Raw genomic sequence first — 17,335 nt, 5'->3', positions numbered from 1 at the left:
CACAAGCTCTTGACAGGGTCCTACAGCAACTACGTCACAGAAATTTATTCCAGTGGTTATCGTCACAAGCCCCTTATAGACTTCAACAGCAGCCTAGTAGTTTAATGGATGAACCATTCTAACAATATTCGCCAGGAATAGAGTTCTTGATAGCATTAATCATTTGAATAGCAGAACCTTTTATAACAGTAGTTGTCAAATGGAGGACTTCCAGTAGCTGAAGCCAAAACATAGTTACTTCTGATCGTAGGACTCCAATCATCCAGCCATCTCATGATGGGACTTTTCCAGCATCAGCAGCCGACAAAGGTCTTTCAACCGCAACCAGCATCACAGGACTGAGGCCCCCCAGCACCTGCAGCATTTATTACATGATGGAGGCCTTCCAGTAGAATCATCATGAGGCCTTCCAGTAGCATCCATCATGAGGCCTTGCAGCAGCAGCAGCATTGATCACGTGACTGAGGCCTTCCAGCAGCAGCAGCAGCATTTAACACGTGACTGAGGCCTTCCAGCAGCAGCAGCAGCATTCAACACGTGACTGAGGCCTTCCAGCAGCAGCAGCAGCATTCAACACGTGACTGAGGCCTTCCAGCAGCAGCATTCATCACTTGACTGAGGCCTCCCAGCCCCAGCAGCTGGAGACCTTCCAGCAGCAGAGTATTCATCACATGACAATGAATTCGTCTCGTGACTGAGGCTTTCCAGCACCATTCGTCACGTGACTGAAGTCTTCCTGCACCAGCAGCATTCGTCATTTGACTGAGGCCTCCCAGCACCTGCAGCATTTGTTACATGATGGAGGTCTTCCAGTAGAATCATCATGAGGCCTTGCAGCAGCAGCATTCATCACGTGACCGTGACCTTCCAGCAGCAGCAGCAGCATTCATCACGTGACTGAGGCCTCCCAGCAGCATTTATCACATGATGGAGACCTTCCAGCAGCAGAGTATTCATCTCATGACAATGGGTTTGTCATTTGATTGAGGCCTTCCAGCACCATTCGTCATTTGACTGAAGCTTACTAGCACCAGCAGTATTCATCACGTAACTGAGGCCTCCCAGCACCAGCAGCATTCATCATGTGCCTGAGGCCTTCCAGCAGCATTCATCATGAGGCCTTCCAGCAGCATTCATCATGAGGCCTTCCAGCAGCATTCATCATGAGGCCATCCAGCAGCATTCATCATGAGGCCTTCCAGCAGCATTCATCATGAGGCCATCCAGCAGCATTCATCATGAGGCCATCCAGCAGCATTCATCATGAGGCCATCCAGCAGCATTCATCATGAGGCCATCCAGCAGCATTCATCATGAGGCCATCCAGCAGCATTCATCATGAGGCCATCCAGCAGCATTCATCATGAGGCCATCCAGCAGCATTCATCATGAGGCCATCCAGCAGCATTCATCATGAGGCCATCCAGCACCATTCATCATGAGGCCATCCAGCACCATTCATCATGAGGCCTTCCAGCACCATTCATCATGAGGCCTTCCAGCACCATTCATCATGAGGCCTTCCAGCACCATTCATCATGAGGCCTTCCAGCACCATTCATCATGAGGCCTTCCAGCACCATTCATCATGAGGCCTTCCAGCACCATTCATCATGAGGCCTTCCAGCACCATTCATCATGAGGCCTTCCAGCACCATTCATCATGAGGCCTTCCAGCACCATTCATCATGAGGCCTTCCAGCACCATTCATCATGAGGCCTTCCAGCACCATTCATCATGAGGCCTTCCAGCACCATTCATCATGAGGCCTTCCAGCACCATTCATCATGAGGCCTTCCAGCACCATTCATCATGAGGCCTTCCAGCACCATTCATCATGAGGCCTTCCAGCACCATTCATCATGAGGCCTTCCAGCACCATTCATCATGAGGCCTTCCAGCACCATTCATCATGAGGCCTTCCAGCACCATTCATCATGAGGCCTTCCAGCACCATTCATCATGAGGCCTTCCAGCACCATTCATCATGAGGCCTTCCAGCACCATTCATCATGAGGCCTTCCAGCAGCAGCAGCATTCATCACATGATGGCAACCTTCCAGCGCCATTCATCAGTTGACGGAGACCTAGCAGCAGTATTTATCATTTATGGTGTTGACAGAGGCTAGCAACAGCAGTTTATCATATGGTGGTGGAAGTCTTTCGAGCGTAGCTGCATTCATCACCTGACTGCCCTTCCAGCAACTTTTTCATCACAAGACAGAAGCCTTCTAGCCTATGTCCAAATACCCTTACATGCCAGGATCTTTTCAGCAGCAATCATTTCAAGAAGCTTAAACTCTCCCGGTGTTTTGATGACTCCTTCCTGCAAGAATTATCACAATAACAGCACATTTAAGATATTCAATAGATACTAATAGATACTGTTTAGAATAAGTGTACAATAAGAATTGTAGCAAAGTATGAAAATATAAAAAAAAATGGCTAAATTTTCTAAATTAACACCCTATAAATAATTATCACTATACCATATGAAGTTGAAGGCTTCTTCTAACATGGACCATACATTTTATATTAATCTAGGTGTTTTATTACAATTATTATTTTTAGACAGTGGTTCCGGGTGATCAAAAAAAAAAAAAAGCATCCTATACTTTTGGGCAATTTTTAAACTACTACATGCAATGGTACTTGAAATTTCATCACTTTTGAAAGGACCCTTAATCATTTTGAAGAGCAAAATATTATTAATTTTAAATAATTTTGCAGCAATCTATTTGGCACGTTTTCATAATGTTATCTTGTGTGTGGTGGTTTGAACACTTCCCCACAACTTTGACTATTAGTCAAACAAAAATAGCAGGGTTGCATCAATGTGAAACAAGGGAGAAAAAACCATGCAGCTGTTGTAAAAAGGAAAACAAGAGCCTGGACACAGCAAGAGTCAGAAAGAGCCTGGACACAGCAAGAGTCAGAAAGGTAGGAAAAATTGTGATGTATAGAGATAGAATGCTGCAAAGTCCTTTAAGTAAGACCTATAGTGCATAATATGTTTCATAAACTAATATTTGAGCTTATTCAAAAATTGTTTTAAAAACTTCATTATATCATTTTCATAAAATTACTTGTTCAAATTTTTCCAGCTTTGGAGCTTTGGTGATTAGGTATTTATCTCGTCCTGCACAAATTCATAAGCATAAAATACAAAACATTTACCATTCCATACTTACCACACTGTAGACAAATGAATTTCAGCAATACCTGCCTCGACCATTTCTAACCAGTTTCCTTTTAAAAATAAAAACTGCAAGTAACGACGCTAAAATGTACAAGACAAACTTACAATGTTGAAAGCATTTTTTAGGAGAAAGTATTTTGATAATTTTTTAAAACCTCAAAGTATACAAACTAATTTTTCTTGTAATCCCAAACTAGGTACCATAATGAGGGATGACTTCCATAGTTATTTAAAAAAAAAAAAACACTTTATAGTACCTTGACTTTGATTTGCCTACCCTCTTCCATAAGTTACAAACATAACTCTATAATATAGAACATGGTCTGTAGAGAATGCTCTCTCCAGACCTCGATGTAAACTCCACCAAGGATTAGATTAAACTGGAATTATGAATTTGGTCTGGAATTATGAATTTGGTCTAAATAGCACAAGGCTGAGGAATGCGAAACCATTCAGCACCCTAGTCCAACTTGGTGAAAAACCCTGCAACTATACTAGAAAGTAAAGTTTAGAAGGTATTGGAAGCAGAAATGGAGGTAATGCAGGAGGATTATAAAGCAGCTACAGGTATGAACTGAATGAATGCTAGATCCTTAATATATACAGTAGGTGAATACATGGCTCAACTCTGCAGGGGTATTGAAAATTGAGGAAAAAAAAATGTCAATACCGAAATGCAAGTGGTTTATCATAATGGATCAACACCCAAGTTACATTTAGAACGATGTTGAAAATACTACCCAAAAGCATATGAAATTTACTTTCCCCTAAGATAATTCAACAAACCTTTGCTGCAAGGCTACAAGATCATTAAATACATAACAATTCTAGGTAAAGATCGCACAAGTTGAACTTCTGCAATAGTTTAAAATCAGCAGCTATGATGAAGGTAGCAAGTAGTAAAATATCCTAGATTACTAGCATTGTAATACATATCTTGCTTTCAATAACTTTGTACCTAATTTAATCAGAAAGTGAAATTGAAGGTTTAATTGAACGGATGCTATAGATTCAATTAAGCAATAGTGATTTCAAGTCATAACACCATATGGGGCTATACCCAAAATAATAGATGTTGAGGGTGTTGGGGAATGGGCTATGAACAACATCATGACAATGCAAAAGATAAGCCATCCTTTATGAATGCTAGATGGAGAAGAGGATATAACCCTGAACTGGCATTTGTGTCCTCTCTTCCTCTACACTAACTCTAATGATTCTATCCCAAAATCACAATATAGACCAATCAATGTGCATATGAAACTAGTTATCAGGCCTCTTGACTCAAAATCAGCCCCAGATCTAATTTTAGAAAGGAAAAATGGGAAGACTTTACAGCAGAGCTCTATTCCAGGATCTCAACCATTGAAGCAAGAGCAGAGAATTAAGGAGACTTTTAAAAGCTTATGTGGGAGGTTTCCAGTAAACATATCTCAAGAGGATGCAAAAAGACCCTCTTACCTTGCGTAACAGATCTAAGTAAAGACCTATATGTGGAGTATATGCTGTACAAGCAATTAATACAGATCCATTCGCTGAAAATACTATCAACCTCTATGTGAGACCATAACAGCTTCCGTTGCAAATGGAAGTCTTGAATGATGGCAAGAACTTATATGCAATATAGACAGGACCCATAATAGCAAGAAGACATGAACTACTATGAAGAAAATGAACACTTGAATAGAACACTCGAACAAGTGTGGCCACCATGACACTAGATGAAGTAGCAAACTAATTACTACTCAATGGAAAACCACCTAATAAAGAACAAGGATACCTAAAGAAAATGAATTATGAAATTGACCACATCATGCGAGAAAGTGATGAACAATTTGATCTGTTCACCATTGAACTCCAGAAAAGCCTTGAAATGCCTAAAACCTAGAAAAGCAGCTGGACCTGACAGGATCACAACAGAAATAATACAACACTTCTGGACTAGAACCAAATCATGGATACTTTCTCTCTAACAAATGTACAAGTTTAAATATCTCAAAGATATGGAGAAGAGCAAGAGTTATGGCCCAGCTAAAACCTGGAAAAGATCCAGAGAGCAGAAAAAGCTACTGTTCCATCTCCCTCCTATGGATTCTCAACAAAATATATGAATAAATAATAATGGCCTGCATGTGCCCTACAGTAGAACTAAAACTATCACCAGACCAGGCTGGATTCCAGCCAGAGTGATCATGTTGTTGTCAAATATTGAACCTCACTCAATATATCGAGGATGATTTTGAGGCCAGACAAATTACTGGCGCAATTTTTGTGGATCCGACTGCTGCATGATACAGTAAATCACAGAATATTCCTAAAGCTGACCAAAGTTGTTCATTGCACAAAGATTGTGAAGATCATATAATCATTGCTCACAAACTGACGCTTCTTTGTTGAAATGGATGGCAAGAAGAGCAGATAACACACAGAAAAATTGTCTGTTCTTGTTTCAATATTTTTAACATCCATACAAATGAACAAAATCTCATGCAGACAACTTGTGTATCGCCACACAAGCGATCACATTTGAAGCTATCGAAAAGAGACTATCGACTTCTCTTGAACATCTCACCAAGTACTACAAACGTAACTCGTTTAATGCCATTCCTGGAAAGACGCAGGCAAAAAGAAAAACATCTGGAATAATGAGAGTTGAGCATCGTGACTTCTGTATCCCTGATAGTCACTTTAAACCCAACTCTGTCTTTTGCAGAACATGTAAGCAACCAAAAGTTGAAATTTGCTACGAGAAACAATTTACTAGGCAAACAGATCCAAAGACACTAACTACAAAAGCTCTAGTACTATGCTACAGTATTCTGCTGCTAATTATTGCCATGCTCACAAAAGATACTGAGCTTAACAATACATGTAGAATAATAACCAGAACCTTGAAACAGCACCACTTCCCACACACTATAGATTGGTAGGAATTACACCACCACATACAGTATATGCAGAGACATCATGCCAAGACACAGAAGCAGTAAAGAAAGTTAGACGAAAGCCACCCATCTTCGGTTATAGGGTCTCGACAAAAAGACTGAAGTCCAGAAAGAGCTTGTATGGCTATTGATAGTTTAGATCCTGAGCAGTCAGCTTACCATAGACTCAAAAAGTGGAGAGAACGGGACCACTACCCACAAAATGCTGCCATTCAGAGCCCAAATGAACAGCTCCCAAGTGGGTCCAAAGTGGAACAACCCTCTCAAGAAAAGACTGGGTAACATTAAATAGGACAAGAACCAGGGTGGGTAAGACTGGGATCAAAATGGGGACTCTCATCCACTAGCGAGTCCCAGTCTGGCTATCCAGTGCAAACAATGCAATACATTCTTTGTGATTATGATCTGGGACCGACCTGTACAGATCAAGACCTCTTGAACACCAATGATGCAACCAAGCAATCGATCCAGTACTCGAGCAACAAGATATGATGACCTGTATAACACTGCACTATCTACTTTATGATACAGTATTTATACTAAATGGTGAAAGGCATCCATACTAACGTACTAAATACACAGGAGAAACACCAAGAATGTAAAATTATGCATAAAAATAAATCATTACACCGGACACAAAATTTAATGTCAAAATTATCTATACGTGGCAATGATGTAAAAAAAGTATTTATAAGTGGCACTGATGATTAAGTACAGCATATAAAATTTCTATCATTCATATCCATTTAAATACTTCAAGTATGGAAAAATATGCTGAAAATTCAAAATTAGCCATTATAATGAGGAAGACTAGTAACTACAGTATTCTGAACCACCTTTACAATTTACCAAGTTTGTTTAACATGCTTACCTTCGTACATGAAATGCAATCTTCATTTTAATTATGTAAATACACTACTGTATCAAGAAGAGTAAAAGACATGTCCTTACTTTGAAAAAATAAAACATGATGATTGAATGCTAAAGTTACTCTACATGTGAAGTTGCACCGAATACCAAAAACTGATTTTCTTTTTCTTTTTTTAGGAATAATTGATGACCTCTACACTGATATTAACCACAGGATTAAAACTTTAAATCTTGACAAGGATCTGCAAAATGTAAATTTATAACTTTGTAAGAGTCAGTTTAAGGAATTACAGTACTTTGCAATTTACATCAAACATGGGTAAAAAAAAAAAAAAAAAAGTTCAGTGTACACACACCCACCTAAATAATCATTACTGTGATTAATTGCACAAAATTACCCATTTTAAACCGATATTCTGACGGCATTCACTTTTCCTATGGTAAAAAAAAAAAAAAAAAAAAAAAAAAAAAAAACTTACAAGCCTGTACCACTTTTGAAATAGAAATTCAATATAACTTTTATGCCATTTTCCAAATATCTTGTGTAACCTGGGTGTAATATACATTTCAAAGTCCAATAACCTACAGTACTTATATTTCTGATATTCCTTAATGGACCAGATAAAAACAAACTAAATCTGCACCATCATCAAAAGAACTGCAATTGGTTGTGAAGCTAATGACATTTTATCTTTACTAGGCCGGCACAAGTATAGAAATTAAGAAATAGACATTTACTTACTTGCTATTCCATACTCACTGCATTCATAATTTGGCAAAGAGCAATAAAATATCTCTTCTGTAGGCTCTGATATAGGTTACCATCAGCATAAGAAATGTATTGTATACCCAGCCATTTACTGCCAGTTTCCTTGAAAAGGTAATAGCCATTAATATATATCCAAGATAAAACATATAACTGTCACAAGTAAAATTTAGAAATATTTAGAATTAGCAGTACCAATGCTTCAATATCCAAACACGCTTTGCAAACTATCTAAAATTACCTATAATCCTGAATTATCTATAGTAATCAGGCTTTGTATTAACAGTATTTTCACAACTCCCCCTTCCTGTAACCCTGAGTTTGTTTGACATGCCTACCTTGATATTTAAGATCCAAACTATACTCTCATGATGTAAATTCTGCATTGAAGTTTGGGAAAACGTGTTCTTATATTAATATGAATGAAAAAATAAGTTGTTGCATGTAACACTAATATATGAAAGTTATCTCTAGTATAAGATATTTCAATATGCCTCTAAGTTTACTGAGGACTGATATATGATTTAATTTTTTTAAGGATCTGGTGGCAGGAAATTTCCAAACAAAAATGTAATCTAGACCTATATTGAAAACACTTAAATACATATTTGTTATACAAACACTATACTCAATATTTTTTTCAGCAGGAGAATTTAGCTTGTGATTAAAGTAGTATTTGAGTGTAAATTTGCTATCGATTTCATTAATCAAATGAAAAATATGTGCATTGTGGTACTGCCAAAAACAACTGGTTACAGAATAATGAAATTAGTCCATGAAATAATAATATATGAGGAGTATCAACTCTGTCAATTATTCTATTTCTATTTTTTATTGAGAATAACATCAGCACTGTATTGCCTGCCAAAGGCCTTATTTAAGAGGATTTGTTTTCAAACCAAACAATTTGTATACTGTTGCAATAAACTATCTTCAGCCATATACACACAGCAACTGAAAACCTAGAGTAAATCAATCGGGGAATTCGAATACTGTTGCAATAAACTATCTTCAGCCATATACACACAGCAACTGAAAACCTAGAGTAAATCAATCGGGGAATTTGAATACTGTTGCAATAAACTAGCTTCAGCCATATACACACAGCAACTGAAAACCTAGAGTAAATCAATCGGAGAATTTGAATACTGTTGCAATAAACTAGCTTCAGCCATATACACACAGCAACTGAAAACCTAGAGTAAATCAATTGGAGAATTATTTTACCAATCATATGCATAAGAACAGATTACAAAGCATCTAAGGATGGTCCTTAGTACATTAGATCTATAAAATGTACAAAATACTTCTGGTTTGGGTTATAGAACAAGATTACAAAAAAGTAAAAGAATCTGCAATTAGCTGGACTAGCCTAATCAATTAACAGTATGTTCAATGTTCTATAACAGATGCTCCAATAACAATTTGCACTGCTTTCGTCAGAAATATCAAGTTCAAACTTAATATCAGAATCAGAAATGCTGTTGTGAAAGAAGCCTGCTGTATTTAAATTATTTCAAAAGCAATATTGCAAGATTCTGAATTTAGGATATAAACTATTCAAGGAAACTTTCCAGCAGCCTATGTAAACCAGTCTTGGAAAATAGCAAAAATGTCTGATATACAATAACATCAATACCCAAACGTACCCTGTATCACATATGTACCTACATGTCAAGTTCCCAGGTTGAAGACGAAGCAAAACTTACTTAAAGCTTTTACTGTACTAATATTCACTTAGATAACTATTACTGATGATTTGCACTAAGCAGACGAATGCCATTCCTCCCCAGAATCTTTTCTAAACCTTATTATTAATGCTATCTTGTAAAATGTGATAAAAAGTTTAAAAAAAAGGGATTTTGACGAAGGAAAAATCTATTTCTGGGGAGAGACCTGTGGCGCCCGGTGAAAAGTCCTTCTTGAATATCTTTTCTGATAAAAACCTTCCAATTATACCAGAGAAAGATAAAAGCATGGAATGCTGAGGTTACAACCCTCGCGCGAGCACCTTTTGGGTGTCGTGTATAAAGCAAAGGCGCGTGAAATCCACTATTCACAGGTTGTCTTCCATTTAGTTAATTCCTTCGCCAAAGGGATGGGCCGATACAGAGGCCCTAGACACACCCCCATCGCCGCACCACCCACGCCACGACGCGAGCGCCATCTGAACAACATCCTTCTGTATTGGCCATGATGGCTTGGAAAGGAAAGGGTGGGATCGTGTAAAATAAGGGGAAGGGTTTCACCGGGCGCCACAGGTCTCTCCCCAGAAATAGATTTTTCCTTCGTCAAAATCCCTTTTCTGGGTCGAACCTGTGGCGCCCGGTGAAAATGTACCAGAGAATGCCTTCCAAGCCCAACAATAACTACTAATTTAATAAGGGGAGAGAAACAACACCATGTAAAGAAAATCATATATAATTAAGGTAAGTAGGCATAAAATATAAACTAGCCACAGGGCATAGTGAGAGTAAGGATAAACAAACATGACAACAAGGAAACCTCTGAGTATCAGAGGAAAACATGCAACAAAACTGACATGGCTAAGAATATCCCAACTTTATAACAACGGAAAACAATAATAGTTACAATCATATTAACCTAATATGTAATACACTTAGGGCTAACGAACCACCAAGGAAGCGGCGTCGTGGTGCGAGTGGCGGGTAGGAGGGAGAAGAGAAGAGATGGATGAAAGGAAGAACAAAAGATCAATGGGGAGAGATAAGGCTCCCAGCTGCAACCGTTGGGTATTTAAGAGCCTGTAAGTTCTTTAGATAGTGGCGTTTGAAGACCATAGGAGATTTCCAACCCGTGTACTTCTTAAGGTTATCAAAGTCCATATTCTGGAAATAGTTGATGGAGGTAGCTATCGATCGGATATCATGAGCATGGGGAAATGATCCCGGATTGGCTTGTTTAATGAAGTATAGGATCTGTTGCCTAATGCCACGTATGGAAATGGTACCTCCTTGTTCTCTGATAAACAAGGGGCCAGACGATCGGGTAGCAGTCCTGGCTAAAAAGGCCCTGAGAGTGGTGACCGGACATAGAGAAGTATCTTGGAGAAGAGGAATAATCTTCCAAGGGGACCACCTATTTTGGGGGTCCTCGTTCTTAGCTAGGAACGCCCTGTCTGGTGAAAGAAGTACCTCACCTGAAGGGAGGAAATCCATGTTCTCTGAGTTTCGTGAGAGAGCTGCTAGTTCTGAGATTCTGGAACCCGAGGCCAAAGCTGTTAGAAATAAAGTCTTCCTAAGAAGAGTGATATAAGAGCAGGATTCGTTGTCCGTGTCGGAGGCCAGTTTGAGGACATCATTTAGAGACCAAGAGACCTTTTGAGGACAGACCGAAGGTCGAAGCCTAGCACATGCTTTTGGAATAGATGAGAAATAAGACTCCGCCAGATTAATGTTAAACCCAACCAGGAAGACTTTCCTCAGAGCTGACTTAATGGTGGTTATAGTGCTAGCTGCTAGGCCTTTGTCAAAAATGGACCTAAAGAAGGAGATGGCTAAATTAGGAGTCATAACCGAATGGTCTGAAGTCCTTAAGAAATCCGCTAGTTTCTTAACCGCCGAATCATATTGGCGAATCGTTGAGTCCCTTTTGTCTGATTCTATAAAGAGGACATTATCTGGGTCGATGTTTGCGTCCCTACGTGCCGCAAACTTCATGAAATCCACAAAGTTAGGGTTTTGGCTATCCTTGAGGAATCTGACACAGTCCGAGTTTGGACCACCTGGGTCAGTTTGGGGAATGGGATCCGGAAGGGACGGAGTTTCAACTCGAGGAGGAGAGGAAACCAACTGCTCTTTGGCCAGTGAGGTGCCACTAAAGCTACTGCCCCGTTGAAGGAGCGGAGTTTGTGCAAGACTTTCAGTAGAAGATTCACTGGAGGGAATAAGAAGATCTCCTGCCAATGGTTCCAATCCAGGGTTAATGCGTCCATGGCATAAGCCTGAGGGTCCAGGTTCGGTGTCACATAACATGGGAGCTTGTGATTGAGTCGGGTCGCGAATAGATCTACCTGGAGACCTGGAACCAGCCTGAGTATCCACCGGAAGGAGTGCATGTCCAGGGACCACTCCGATTCCAGTGGGCTCGTCCTGGATAATGCGTCTGCTATCACATTCTGGACTCCTGCTAGGTGAGTTGCTGACAGGAACCAGTCTTTGTCGGCTGCCAAGGTGAAGATAGTGACCAGGATCTGATTCAGGTTGGGTGATTTGGACCCCCCCCTGTTGAGGCAGTGGACTACGGCCGTGCTGTCTGAGACTACTCTGATGTGGGTCGACCTCGGAGGGGAGATTCTCTTCAGGGTCAAGAACACCGCCATGGCTTCGAGAACATTGATATGGAACTGTCTCATGGCGGGTGACCAAGAGCCCTGAAACATCTGATGTTGGGAGTAACCCCCCCAACCACTCAGAGACGCGTCGGTATGAATTGTCACTTGTGGAGAGGGGAACTGTAGAGGAACCGACTTGGAGAGGTTCCTCCGATCGGACCATGGTTGTAGTCTCATTTTCAAGACAGAGGGGATCTTCGAGGTCTTGTCTCTTAAAGGTATTGTCGCCCTCTTTCTCCAAACTCGATTGATGTCTTTGAGTTTGGCTTTTAATAGGAGATCGGTCAGTGAGGCAAACTGGAGTAGGCCGAGGACTCGTTCTAAAGCTCTTCTGGACACCTGTTTGTGTTTGAGAAAGTTCCTGACCTTGGAAGCTATCTCCCTCACCTTCTTGGGAGGAAGGGAGAGCTTGTGCTTTGAGAGGTCCCAACGAATGCCTAACCATTCGAAGAGGCTTGATGGTTGTAGGCGGGACTTCCGGAGGTTGACTTGGAAGCCCAGTTTGGCGAGAAAATGGAGTACCTTCGACGTAGCTCTTTTGCATTCCTGGTGCGACTGGGCCCAAATGAGCCAATCGTCCAGATAGGCGACGATTTGTATCCCTTGGTGTCTGAGTTGCTCGAGCACCGTCTCCCCCAGTTTCGTGAATACCCTGGGGGCAATGCTGAGACCGAAGGGCATGACTTTGAATGCGAAGGCTCTCTTGCCGAGACGGAAGCCTAGGTAAGGAGAGAAGTTTCGAGCTACTGGGACATGATAATAGGCGTCGGTAAGATCGATAGAGGTGGTGACGGCCCCACGGGGAAGTAAGGTCCGTACCTGAGAGATAGTCAGCATACGGAACTTGTCGCAAAGGATGTAAGAGTTGAGCTTCGACAAGTCCAGAACTACCCTCAACGCCGACGAGTCTTTCTTCGGGACTGTAAACAGGCGGCCTTGGAATTTCAGGGATCGAACCCGCTTGATTGCTCTCTTCTTGAGTAACTCCGCAGTGTACTCTTCCAGGATGGGAGTGGGTCTCTGGAAGAAGGTCACCGGTGGAGGAGGGGATCCCTGTGACCATTTCCAACCCAAGCCCCTTGATATTATGCTGTGAGCCCATGGACTGAAGGTCCAATGATCCCGGAAGTGATAGTCTCCCTCCTACCGGCATCACATCATTGGGAGGGAGTGAACTTAGGGCCCCTCCCTCCACGGGAACCCCTTGCTCTGAGCCCGCCGCGTTGGCGGAACTGTCCTCTACCTCTGGAACTCCCTCTTTGGTATCCACGAAAGGAACCGGAGGGTTCGTAGGCAGGGTTGTATGCAGGTGAGGGCATCCAAGAGGGGTTGGGCTGTGTACCAGGGGGAGCAGCGAGGTAGACTACCTGCTGAGGAGGCGCCTGTTGTCGAGAAGTCGAGGCCGCGGAAGGCTGTGGGGACGAGGTACCCCGGGCCGCTTTGTAAGGACTAAACCTCAGCTTCTTCTTGAAGAACGTGTGTCTCTGGGGTTCGAACTTCTTTTTGGCTGAGAGACCCCACCTTACCTGCAAATTCTGGTTTGCCCTCGCTGCGTCCTGAAGAACCTTATCCACCTCGGTCTGAGGGAAGAGGGTCTTACCCCAGCAGGAGGAAGCTATCAGTCTGTTCGGCTAATGCCTGATGGTGGCCTCCGACAGAACGAACTTCCTGCAACTAACCCGAGCTGACCAGAAGTCATGGAGATCTATTTGGTAGGATAGCAGCTGGTTCTTTGTGGCGACTCTGAACAGCGTTTCCTCTGGGTAAAGAGATGCAAGGGACTCCATGGAGGTGATGGATTGGAGGGACCTAGCAAGTCTAGTACGGGTCTCGAACTCAGTTTTGAGAAGACTCTCTATTAATCTGGGAAGCTTCTCAGAGAAAAGAGTAGAGGCACAGTCCGGGTCTAGTTTCCCCACCGTGAAGGTAGAGGCCGCAGCCTCCCAGGCTGCCGAGGAACCCGGAATAAGCAAAGAGGTGGGGTCCGTCTCCTTGAGAGCCGGCATGGAAGAGCCTTCTTTGATGGCCTGTATAGTCAGCTCTGTGACTTTGTCTATGAGCGGCAAAGAGATGGAGGCCGCTGTCGTAAAAATAGTGTAGGAACCTTTGTGAGGGGTGAGCTTGGAGTTAATACACCCCCACTCTGATAAGTGTTCTGGCCCAGATAGCCTGGGCCTGCTCTTTTGGAAATATGACCGTTTCCTTCGGTACCTTGTCCATACGGACCAATGCATGTTCCTTTAACCGAACAAAACCATTGAACGGGAATGCTAGGCCCGGGGGATAGAACTCCAGGTCCTCTAGAGGGCGGGTGCCCATGCCCTCCAGAGTTAGGGAGCCATCTACGAATGGAGCATGCAAAGCAAACCGCCAAGGATTGTTTTTATCGAAGGGCGGCAGCTTCGATGCGTCTGGGGCAGAAGGGGGAGGGAACTGAGTTCCGGCGCGGATCAGAGTAGCCATCATATCCTTAATCTCTGTTATTGCACCAGAGTGATGTTGAACTTGATCCCTGACCAATCCTTTGATCAGTTGGATGGGGAGGAGATCAGCCCAGGGTACCTGAAAGTCACCCGTTGGTTTTCAAGAAGGACTTTTCACCGGGCGCCACAGGTTCGACCCAGAAATCACCGATTGAAAAGTAGTATTAATTAAAATATCATTACTTAGAAATAGGTTTCATTATCGGGAGTCTTATGCTACCTCCACACATCCGGGCAATGCCCGGCGGGCAAACTGATGGCAGGAATGAAGAGCAATGAAGTCTGAAATGCAAAAACCTAAGGCAAGAATCTTAGCACCATTTTATTTACTCATTCATTAGGCTTTGGCTGTAGACAAAGTTGAAAACCTAAGTCTATATAGTTACTCAACTCTGTTGAATTTTTGAGCTTCAAACGTTAGTTAGGAATTCCAGTTCTGTGCATGGTAAGTAGCAACATTCAAATGAAAACATAGAAAAGGGTACTGAAGTATTTAAATTGATAAATTTCAAACATCAAAGAGAACAAAATATAACGCTTTTACATAAAACTGAGTAATGATAATTCAAGACTTCAGGAAAAATAACACGAGTTTGGACCCCGACCCCAACTCATTTTAAGATATTTTCGGACAAGGTACAAAAATTAATAAGAATGAAGAAAAGATCCATGTGGGACTAAAACCACAAAATAACAACCAGATGTCTTACAGTGAACATGTTACTCCATTATCATCATCATCATTATTATTATAATTATTATTATCATTACTAGCTAAGCTACAAACCTAGTTGGAAAAGGGCTCCAACAGGTAAAAATAGCAAAGTGATTAAAGGAAATAAGGGAATAAACAAACTATATGAAAAGTAACAAACACACACAGCCCATATTTTGCACATTGAAACACTGGCACTAAAGCAGAGGAGACAATATTTCTATGGTATTTTCTTATGTTATTGGATTCATTGTTCTAACCTTTACAGAAAAAAAATCCTTGGAGACTACACAGCTTATTAACATGACATCAATAGTGAAAAAAAAAAAAAAAAAAAAAAAAAACAATTTCTGGTAAGTAAGACATGCTGTATCTTAACAAAACCTATAAAAATTCAAAACATCACCTTAAGATAAGATGCCTAATCCTTCAAGAGGTAGGGTAGTTTTTCCATTTATACTTACAGTACTAATATCTTGACCTTAATCTTTGGAGGGATAATTTTCCACATGCACAGCTGTGCTACAAATTTCAGATCTGGCAAAAATTCTGAAATTGAATGCCTTACATATTTAAACAATATACTAAAAAATTCATTTTGTGTAAGCCCAGCTATTGTGGGTCTATAATTAAAAAAAAAGTCAATATGAATAAAGATGGTACTTACATCTCTTCATCAAATTAATAAACATTCCAATGGGTTTTTGCTATACCCCATTTAAGCAAAAATGTTGCCTGTGTCCAACCACAATCTAGAAACTGCACCTCAACTTCTTAAGGATGAGTTATTCAATTCATGGTTCAATTTAATAAAAACCTATGGAGCAGAAAATTCATCTCAACCCCATTCAGTGCAAAACTTGTACGGACTTATCCCATCATGCTACATTCTGAAAAAAGTAATACACAATTAAAATTTCAGATTTCTATTAACAATAAATTTTGAATATCGTGGCTACAAAAGAATTTCCATAGCATACTTCATGCAAATAATACATACAGTAGTAAACCATAACTGAGAAAGCAACACATAATTATGGTAAAATAATTCCAGCTATCTATCAATTCCTATACTCGTACAAACTTTGCATAAAGAGGGAGTCTTCTCTGTAAAACTGTCTCATGTTTTATTAATTCTCACTGTTGGTGAATATATGAAAATAATTTTTAAAACAAAATTCTCAATACAGTAATATGGCATTAGTATCTGCAGGACCTGTAATGAGAGTACCCGGAGCTCAAGCAAGTCTAATCAAAACTCATCCCCTGATCTTAGCTCTACAAGGGGAACATCAACTTCAGCATCAGCTTATGGAGGGATTATGACACTAATACATCAGAATCAAACAAGCTTTTACAAAACTGATTTTCTATTTTATTCAACTACTGCATCTACACACATATAAACACATACATCTTCCCAAATCCATTACAGTAATAGCTTCTCACAGTTTCTCATTCCATAATACTGTACTTGAATTGACCTTAATACTATTTTCTTTAAATCGGCTATTACTGTGCATCAAAGTTTCTTATACTAGAATGAAAATACCATAAAAAAACACAACTTAATATCTACAATACTCAATTTCAATGAGTTTAATACAAATTCAATATGCCTTTTGTCAAACTAATGCTACATCTAATATGTAATTACTAACAAATATTGTAACATTATATACCACTCAAAAAAATATCCAATAATACTACAATATTGTTTTTTTTTCTATGAATGTAAAAGTTTTTATTTATAGTCCTTAAATTTTACTCAAATACTGTATAATATAAACCATATCACAAGACATCACAATGTTCAAAGCACTTAATATCCATCCTCATATTAAACCCGCTACCTTTCAATGTACAGTAGTTATAATCTTCAGCACAATTTCTGCATTCAGATGAAAACCATTTAAAAATCCCAAGATTAATGTCTGCACCTGTAGACCAAATTTTCTTCACACCTCTGACAGACACAAACACTTGAAACTTCCTGGTGTGC

At 40.5% G+C, this 17,335-nt stretch overlaps 1 long non-coding RNA gene across 1 annotated transcript; it reads right to left on the bottom strand.

The window, feature by feature from the left end:
* Positions 1-1,921: 1,921 nt before the first annotated feature.
* LOC137632006 (uncharacterized) lies at positions 1,922-16,217 on the bottom strand. The gene is made up of 3 exons (XR_011041993.1): positions 16,001-16,217; positions 7,758-7,886; positions 1,922-2,327 (listed from the first exon to the last, which is right to left on the bottom strand). It is a non-coding gene; the product is annotated as an uncharacterized lncRNA (long non-coding RNA).
* Between the last annotated feature and the right edge of the window lie 1,118 nt (positions 16,218-17,335).

This window comes from Palaemon carinicauda, chromosome 40 (assembly GCF_036898095.1).
Source record: "Palaemon carinicauda isolate YSFRI2023 chromosome 40, ASM3689809v2, whole genome shotgun sequence".
Classification (NCBI taxonomy): domain Eukaryota; kingdom Metazoa; phylum Arthropoda; class Malacostraca; order Decapoda; family Palaemonidae; genus Palaemon; species Palaemon carinicauda.
The sequence above is the reverse complement of the archived record's forward strand: the minus strand, read 5'-3'. Positions and strand labels throughout refer to the sequence as shown.